This window comes from Hypanus sabinus, chromosome 18 (assembly GCF_030144855.1).
Source record: "Hypanus sabinus isolate sHypSab1 chromosome 18, sHypSab1.hap1, whole genome shotgun sequence".
Lineage (NCBI taxonomy): Eukaryota > Metazoa > Chordata > Chondrichthyes > Myliobatiformes > Dasyatidae > Hypanus > Hypanus sabinus.
Window position 1 is genome coordinate 30,445,093 of NC_082723.1, and position 10,023 is coordinate 30,455,115.

Here is a 10,023-nt window from a genome sequence, read left to right on the forward strand (position 1 = left end):
GGTGGGGGATGGAAGAAGAGTACAAGCTGGCAGGTGAGACCAGGTGAGTGGCTGGGGGAGGTTGTGGTTGATGCAAATCCATTATGGACATTTAGAGATTCTTAGATAGGCCCGTGGATGATAGAGGACTATGTGGGAGGGTAGATTCTGCAACACTGACTCTTGATTCTCTCTCCACAGATGCTGCCTGACCTGCTGAGTGTCAAGTTGAGTCGAGTTTGTCAGCCTCGCGAGTGCATGTCTGCAGGTGCAATGGAAATCTGTAGCGTCACAGGCGCTTTGCAGCGGACAAGCAGCGTTTGCAAGAAAAGTATAAATTAAACATAAATTCTACTCCATTTTTACAAGAAAACATGATTTGAAGAAACAAAATGACATTTATTTCAGTGCAGTGATCAACGTGGTTATAATGTCGTTAAACTGTGATATAACTTTACTCATCTCAACACTGAAATGATTCCACAGCCTACAGACTCACTTTCAAGGACTCGACAACCCATGTTCTCAGTATTATATATGTATTTATATTATTATCACTGTATTTGCACATTGGTACTTTCCAACCTGACGGTATGAATATTGATTCTTCTTTCCGGTGAACAGAATTCCCCCACCCCACCCATTCCACTTTTCCCCACTCCACCTTTTACTTCTTACCTGCTTATTACTTCCCCTAGTTCCCCTCCTCCTTCCTTTTCTCCTCTCCTATCAGATTCCTTCATCTCCAGCCTTTGACCTTCCCTACCCACCTGGCCTCACTTGTCACCTTCCAGCTGGCCTCCTTCCCCTCCCTCCACCTTTTTATTCTGGCATCTCCCCCCCCCCCCACTTAGTCCCGATGAAGGGTCTCGGCATGAAACGTCGACTCTTTATTCCGCTCCACAGATGCTGCCCGGCCTGCTGTGCATTGTGAGTTACTCCGCTCTGTGCATTGGTTGGGTGACAGTCTTTGTGTGTGTGTGTGTGTGTGTAGTTTTTCATTCATTCACTTGTGTTTCTTGTGTTTGCTGTGACTTCCCACGAGGAAATGAATCTCAGGGTTGCACCATGCTAATACATTTACTTTGAACTTCGATAAGGTTTTGTTGGGTTGTTCAGGAACCAAAAGGCTGTGTTTGCAAAACTCTCATTTGTTCCAGGGAACTGGAAGGACTCAGAGAGGATTGGTGAAGGCCAGGTATCAGATAATTCAGCCAGGAAGGAGATCACCTTGAGCAGAGCTCGGTCTGTACCTCCCCATGCCGATGGTGGTGGGCTCGACCGTGTTCTGATGACAATGCAGGCTAATTACTGCCCCAGAAACCCGATACAACCTGTGACTTACACGTTGTTCCTGGAAAATGCAAGGTGATATTCCAATTAACACATCAGTTACCTGGTAGAGAGACAAGCTAAAAAAAATGCTAACTGGGCAGATTGTAGCAATGGTACGGGTGGTGGGAGGGAGGGACAGGTGAAGAGAGAGGGAGAGTGAGGGAGAGAGTGACAGAGAGAGTGAGAGGGGGAGAGAGAGAGTGACTGAGTGAGAGTGAGAGTGACAGAGAGAGAGAGAGAGAGAGAGAGAGAGAGACAGACAGAGAGAGATTGAGAGCCAGAGAGAGGGGGAGAGATAGAGAGAGAGAGTGAGAGTGACAGAGAGAGAGAGAGAGAGAGTGAGAGAGAAAGAGAGAGAGGGGAGAGAGAGTGAGAGTGAGAGAGAGAGTGACAGAGGGAGAGTGAGAGAGTGAGAGAGAGTGAGAGGGGGAGAGAGAGAGTGACAGGGAGAGAGAGAGACAGAGAGAGAGAGTGAAAGAGAGAGTGACAGAGGGAGAGTGAGAGAGTGAGAGAGAGTGAGGGGAGAGAGAGAGTGACAGGGAGAGAGAGAGACAGAGAGAGAGAGAGAGAGTGAGAGAGAGAGTGACAGAGGGAGAGTGAGAGAGTGAGAGAGAGTGAGAGGGGGAGAGAGAGAGTGACAGGGAGAGTGTGAGAGAGTGACAGAGAGAGTGAGAGAGAGAGAGTGAGAGGGGGAGAGAGATTGAGAGCCAGAGAGAGAGAGAGAGAGAGAGAGAGAGAGAGAGAGAGAGAGAGAAAGAGAGAGAGAGAGAGTGACAGAGAGAGGGAGAGAGAGAGAGACAGAGAGAGATTGAGCCAGAGAGGGGGGGAGAGATAGAGAGAGAGAGTGAGAGAGTGACAGAGAGAGTGAGAGAGAAAGAGAGAGGGGAGAGAGGGAGTGAGAGTGACAGAGAGAGAGAGTGAGGGGGGAGAGAAAGAGAGAGAGTGAGAGAGAAAGAGAGAGGGGGAGAGAGAGAGAGAGAGAGAGTGACAGAGAGAGACAGAGAGATTGAGAGCCAGAGGGGGGGGGGGAGAGGGAGTGAGAAAGAGAGAAAGAGAGAGAGAGTGAGAGAGAAAGAGAGAGATAGAATGAGAGAGGGGAGAGAGTGACAGAGAGAGAGTGAGAGAGAGAGAGACAGAGAGAGAGTAAGAGAGAATTTGAGAGCAAGTGAGATTGATTGAGAGAGAGAAAGAATAAATGGGGATAGTGAGAGAAAGAAAGAGAAAGAGACAAAGGGGCTGGGAGGGAGAGAGGGATCAAGGGAGAGAGAATGATGATAGTGGGGGAGGGAGCAATAAGAGAGAGAGAAGGGGCTGAGGGAGAGGGAGAAAGCTAGAGGAAGAGAGGAAGAGTCAGGGAGAAAAGGGTGGAAAATAAGGGTGAGGGAGGGAGAGAGAAGGAGGGAGCAAGAGAGAGTGAGTTGGAGAGAAAGGGTGAGAGAGAGAGCAACAGAGAGGTGGAGTGAGAGCGAGAGAGAAATCGATCTCACCCTTGATATAAGCACTGAACTGGATGTGGTGAAACCCAGCTGACTGGCGAGCTGTACCCAGGAAAGTAAATGTATTAGCACACTGCTGAAAAGCCTTGTGATAACCAGTGTGTTACCGTGCCGAATTATAGGTCGACACTGAGTGAGGAGTTTGACCATTCTAAGTACAAAGTAAATTTTTTATCAAAGTATGTATATGTCATGATATACAACCCTGAGATTCATTTTCTTGCAGGCACTCACAGTAGAACAAAGAAATAAACAGAATCATTGAAAAACTACAAGGAAACAATAACCGCAACCGGTGTGTAAAAGAAGACAAAACATGCAAATACAAAATAAAAATCCAAACAATAGATGAACAGTAAAGGAGGAGTTTGTACGTTCTCCCTGTGACCGAGTGGGTTTCCTTCGAGTGCTCTAGTTTCCTCCCACAGTCCATAGGTTAATTGGTCATTGTAAATTGCCCCGTGACAGGGCTAGGGTTAAATCGGGGGACTACCGGGCAGTGCATTTCGAAGGGCCAGAAGGACCTGTTCTGCACTGCATGTCAATAAAATGAAAAAATAATTCACTGTTACGGAGGCAAACATACAGCACCAAATCAGGCCCTTCAGCCTACTGGTCCATTCTGACCGGAGTCTCCAGTTCAGCCCGTCCCACTTACCTGCACTTGGTCCATTTCCCACTAAACCTTTCCTATCCATTACCTGTCCAATATTCTTTTTAAATATTGTTAATGCACTTGTCTTAACCACTTCCTCTGGCAAGCTGTTCCATATCCAGACCACATTCTGTTCTGCTGTAACGGTTTCTTGTGTTCCATGTTGTCTCCTGTGAACGCTGTGAAGCCTTTGTGTGGGAATAAGTTGCCCTTCAGGTTCCCATGAGATCATTCCCATCTCGCCCTGGGGAAGACTGTGTCTATGCCCCTCATGACTTTATACACCTCGGTACGTCACCCTTCTGTCTCCTACACTTCATCGAACCAAGTTCTTGACATAAAACCATAAGACATAGGAGTAGAATTAGGCGACTTGGCCCATCAAGTCTCTGTCTTTTCATGATGACTGATATGCTCTCTCATCCCCTTCCTCCCACCATCTCCCTGTATGCCTTGATACCCTGACTAATCAAGGACCTGTTGATCTCCACTTTAAATATACACAATGACTTGGCCTCCACAGCCATTTGTGGCAATGAATTCCACAGGTTAACTGACCTCTGGCTAAAGAAATTCCTCCTCATCTCTTCTTAATGGATGTATCTCTATTCTGGGGCTGTGCTCTCTGGTCCTAGGCTCCCCCACTATGGAAACCAACCTCTCCACATGCACTCTATTTAGGCCTTTCAATATTCGATAGGTTTCAATGAGATCCCCTTTTATTCTTCTAAATTCCAGTGAGTAGAGGCCCAGAGCCATCAAATACTCCTCATACATTAACCCTTTCAATATTTGATAGGTTTCAATGTGACTCCCCCTTCACTTCTGGTGAGTACAGGCCCAGAGCCATCAACACACTCCCCATATGTTAACCCTTTCATTCCCAAAATACTTCTCATGAACCTCCTCTGGACTCTCTCCCATGCCACCCACATCTTTTCTTAGATAAGGTGCCCAAAACTGCTCACAATACTCCAAGTGCAGCCTGACCACTGCCTCAGCATTACATCCTTGCTCTTACATTCTAGTTCTCTCAAAATGAATGCTAACACCGCATTTGCCTTCCTCACCACAGACTCAAGCTACAAGTTAACCTTTAGGGAATCCAGCATTGGGTCTCCCGAGTACCTGTGCACTTCTGATTTCTGCATTTTCTCCGTGCTTGGAAAATAGTCTACACTTTTCTTCTGTCCAGTCTCTCCCCATAACTCCAACCCTCAAGTCCAGGCAACTTCCCTGGCCACTCACCTCAACACCTCACTCGGGCTGTGTACCAGGACGCTGCTGCCCTCTGCTGTCCCCGGCCAGACTCTTCCTCCTCTCCTGAAGTTGAATGGCGGTTGGCAGACCAACATGAGGTGCCTTATCGCCACCTACTGAGTCGGAGTGTGGAGCACAGAGACAGGAAGTGTACCCACTAGCTTAACCCCCCCCCCCAAAAGACCTAAAGTTTTTCTGAAAGTCAGATACATTCCGATGGCAGTGACAACCTAACAAGCTGTCTGCCCCAAAGATCCCAATTAGGTGTCTGCCTTGCACCCCATAGTTACTGCATTTGAAAATATATGCTGCACCATTTCTTGACAAGTGCACTCCCTATAAATGCCCATATATGCATATTAATTCTGAACGAGGAATCATTCAATCTAGAATGTCCGATGTGTGAACGTGTATATGTACCTTCTTCCCCCCTTTTATACCCATCTCCAAGTTGGGTTCCCATCATCCTCTGAATTTTATATAAATACTGTCCTTTCTTTTCCTTATCCCAACTTGGTTGCCACAGTGAGTGAAAAGACTTTTTAATTATGGCTTTCGTCTCCCCCTAATGGAAAGGCACTGCTACGTTTATATCCTTAATTGTAAGTGATTGCTTGGACGGAAAGTGTGCCACCTCGATTCCTGCAGCACCAACATGGGCAGGGACCCTGCAGCTTAAGCAGACGATGTCCAATCAGATACGATTTGATAAACCTGTTTCAATAGATGTCAAATCCGAGAATGAGTCGGAGCACAGAAGCACATGTTCAGGGCGTACTTTTTCAACCCATTCCCAGGCCAGACACCTCAGGAGTGAACACTGATTCCTTGTCTGATAACCTTTTCTTAGTAGTAACCCGAAGCTTTGCTGGCCGGACGAACCCACCTGAATGATTTAAAGTTTCTTTGCTGGGCACGAGCCATGTTTCAGTCATAGCGCTGAGCAGTTTCTGCATTCAATGGACTCTAAGTGGTGAGAAACTGTTCCGGTATCCAATTAATCTAAAGGATTAAGGATCAAAGATCACTTTATTCACCATACACAAGAGCATGTTTTAGGGATTGACTGTGGTGTGTTGGTCATGCAGCAAAACACAACTTCCAACAATGATCAAGAATAAAGAATTACTTTAAAATAATATTTGATGTATGGATATGGAATAAAATGTGAAAAGTACGTAAGTATTGGCATTTATTTATAATGTAAACAGCATTATAAACAGTGGTTTAAAGGGTTTACAGAGGAGGGATAGGGTAATAGAGAGTGGGGAGGGTGATAGGGGAGAAACTAGAACATTTATGTATAGTTTTTCATAAATTCTATTGCTCTTCTTTAATTTCCTGCAAATGCCTGCAAGAAAAAGAATCACACTGTAGTATATGGTAACATATACATACTTCGATAATAATTTTACTTTGACAACTATCTGGTTGTTGAACTGGTGTGGAGGACCTCACTCACCACCACTCTGAACGCACTCCACAACCCAGAGACTCACCATCAAGGACTCTTTACAACTCGTTTTGCAATATTATCTATCTTTTTTATTTGCACATTTTGTCTTCTTTTGCATATTGGCTATCAGGTTTTGCTAATGTATAGTTTTTCATAAATTCTGTTGTATTTGCTTTTAAGACCATAAGCCTCACGAACAGAATTAGGCCATTTGGCCCATCGAGTCTGCTCCGCCATTTCATCATGGCTGATCCATTTTTCTCTCAGTCCCAGTCTCCTGCTTCTCCTCACATTCCTTCATGCCCAGACTAATCAAGAATCTGTCAACCTCTGCCTTAAATATCCTCAATGACTGGGCCTCCACAGCCTCCTGTGGCAACAAATTCCACAGATTCACCACTCTCTGGCTAAAGAAATTCCTCCTTTAAAAAGATGCCCTTCTATTTTGAGGCTTTGTCCTCTTGCCTTAGCTCTCCCACCATAGGAAACATCTGCTCTGCATCCACTCTATCAAGGCCTTTCACCATTCAATAGGTTTCAATGAGGTCACCCCTCATTCTTCTGAATTCCAGTGAATACAGGCCCAGAGCCGTCAAACGCTCCCCATATGACAAACCATTCAATCCTGGAATCATTTCTGTGAACCTCCTTTGAACCCTCTCCAATGTCAACACATCCTTTCTAACAAAAGGGGCCCAAAACTACTCACAATTCTCCATGAGGCCTCACCAGTGCTTTATAAAGCCTCACATTACATTGTTGCTTTTATATTCTAGTCCCCTTGAAGTGAATGCTAACGTCACATTTGCCTTCTTCACCACTGACTCAACCTTCAATTTTTCTGTAAATGCTTGCAAGAAAACAAATCTCGAGGTAATATACATTGACATATACGCACTTCCATATTTGAAAAAAATGACTTCGAACTTTGAGAATGCCAGCTTTTGGTTTTTGGTGATAATGTTGATAATGAAAGGTACCTGATCCCACTGACCCACAGCAGACATCACTGGACTACCCAGCAATATTTACCCTCTGGGCACACAATGAGATGCAAATGTCCTTGATCAGACAGGTTGGTTCAACAGGGATCTGCTGTCGGCTTGTAGTCCTGGCTGACGCCTCCAGGGGGTGCTGGTGTACCAGCCTTGCAGCGGGAATGACAGCAGCAATGTCAGGCAGTAATTAGCGTTGCTGGAACAGGTTAACCGTGCCTTGTATAGATGGTTGCTCTCAAAGTGTTATAGTCAGGCAATTTCATATTTTTATTCAGAAGTTCAGCATGGAACAGTCCCTTCTGGCCCAATGAGCCTCACAGCCCAGCAACTCTCCTATTTAGCCCTGGCCTAATCACAGGAAAATTTACACTGGCCAATTAACCACCTAATCAGAATGTCTTTGGGCTGTGGATGGGAGCTGGAGCACCTGAAGGAGACCCACACAGTCACAGGGAGAAAGTACAGACGGCGCAGGATTTGAACTCGTATCTGTGGAATGCCCCAGGCTGTACTAGCGTTGGCTGACTGCTACACTACTTGGCAGTCAACTAAACTGAAATCTAGTTGACGATTTTCCTCCGACTGCATTGCATGTGAGAAACACACTTGCTCCCCGCCACACACACACGAGATTCTGCAGAAGCTGGAAATCCAGAGCAACACACACAAAACGCCGGAGGAACTCAGCAGGTCAGGCAGCATCTATGGGAATGAATGAACAGTTGATGGTTCAGGCTGAGAACCTTCATCAGGACTGGAAAGGAAGGGGAAGAGGCCAGAATAAGAAGGTGATGAAGGGGCTGGAGCAGAAGACAGCAGGTATAGGTGAAGTCAGGTGAGTGGGAAGATGGGTGGGAGGGAGGGAGTGGAGGGTTTAAGCATTTGCTGAACACAGCCTGACATTTTACTATCTTGGTTCTTATTAAGAAGGATGTGACCTTTTTTTTTGCAATTTCCATTGGAGACAGGGGTTCCCAGCCTTTTTTATGTTGGGGGCCAATACCATTAAGCACGGGTTGAGATCACCGATTGGAGAGGTGGTACGGGAGTCTGAAGACCCACACTCAATGTTTCATTAACACAGTCTGGATATTTTTTGTACTATATATTTATTTTGTAATTTAAGAGTAATTTTATGTCATAGCAGCTAGTACATTACAAACATAACAAACACAAATTATATAAAATAAATCTCACAGCTGCCATCAGACAGGAGGTACAGAAGCCTGAAGTCCCACAACACCAGGTTCAAGAACAGCTACTTCCCTTCAACCACTTGGTCCTTGAAGCAACAGGCACAACCGTGATCTCCACAGTGTAGAACACTATGACAATATTTAATCACTTTGCACTGAAATGAACCTTCTTTTTAGTTCTTTTTCTCTTGTTATACTCAAGCTCTTGAGTTTTTCTAGTTGTGTCTGCCTGGTTCTCTAGTTTAGTTTAGTTTCTTTTTTAGTTCTAGTTGTGTTTCATCGTGTAGACATTGCGTATAATTGATGTTGAATTTGTTTTTTCTTGTGGAGTTGTGTATCCGACACTCTGTGTCTGTGGTGCCGCTGCAAGGAAGTTATTTATTGCATCTGTGCACACGTGACCTTGTGCAGATGACAATGAACTTGGATCTTGACTTTGACTTTAAACTTAAATTAACATGAAGTTTATGTTATGGGATGCTATGGCAGTGTAGCAATTAGTGTGATGCTATTACAGCTCGGGACACTGGTGTTCAGAGTTCAATCCCAACATCCTCTGGAAGCTTGTAGGTTCCTTCTCTCGTGTGTGTGGGTCTCCTCCGGGCTCTCCAGTTTCCTGCCCACAGTCCAAAGACGTACCAGGTAGGTTAACTGTCCATTGTAAATTGCCCTGTGATTAGGCTAGGGGTAAATAGGTGGGTTGCTGGGTGGTGTGACTCAGTGAGCAGGAAGGATCTGTCACACACTGTATCTCTAAATAAAATAATCTATAACCTACATGTTACAATCGGCAAAAATAAGTCAGTGATATTAGTGCAAATTGTGGGAAATATAGTCTGAAGGAATTAGGGCTTTTCAGCTTGGGCCAGGATCCTAATGGGAGTGGGGAAGAAGCTGTTTCTGAACCTTGAGGTGTGAGTCTTCAGGCTCCTGTACATCCTGCCTGATCACAGTGCTCAGGCGAGGGACAGTGAATTTAAGAGTTGGGATGTTATGCTGCAACTTTACGGAACATGGTACACAGCAATGGACCACAGTGTGCAGTTTTGGTTGCTACACCCATAGGAAAGCTCTGGAGGTGCTGGAGAGAGTGCAGAAGAGATTCACCAGGAATGGAGAACTTCAGCTATGGGGTGAGATTGTACAGGGTGTGTTTGTTTCACCTGGAGGAAAGGAAACTGAGAGGTACCTGACAGAGGTGTATAAAATTGTAAGAGATATTGATATGGTCAGAACCTTTTGTTCCACCACTCTAACAAACTGATGAAGGAGAGCGGAAGAGGTGGTACAGATAGATTTTACTAGGGCATTCAACAGAATCCATATGGTATACTCATTCAAGGACTCAGGAGAGACAGGGTTCGGGGAAATATGGCTGCAAGGATTTATAATTGGCTTGTCCACAAAAGCAGAGGGTGGTAGAAGATGGAGTATATTCTGCCTGGAGTCTGGTGACCAGTGGATTTCCATGGGGATCTGCTCTGGGACCCGTGCTCTTTGTGACTCTTATAAATGATTTGGATGAGAAAGTGAAAGGGTGGATTAGAAAATGTTCAGATGACACACAGGTTGCTAATGTGAGGGACAGTGCCGAAGGTTGTCATGGGTTACTGTGGGACATTGACAGGATGCAGAGCTGGGCTGAGAA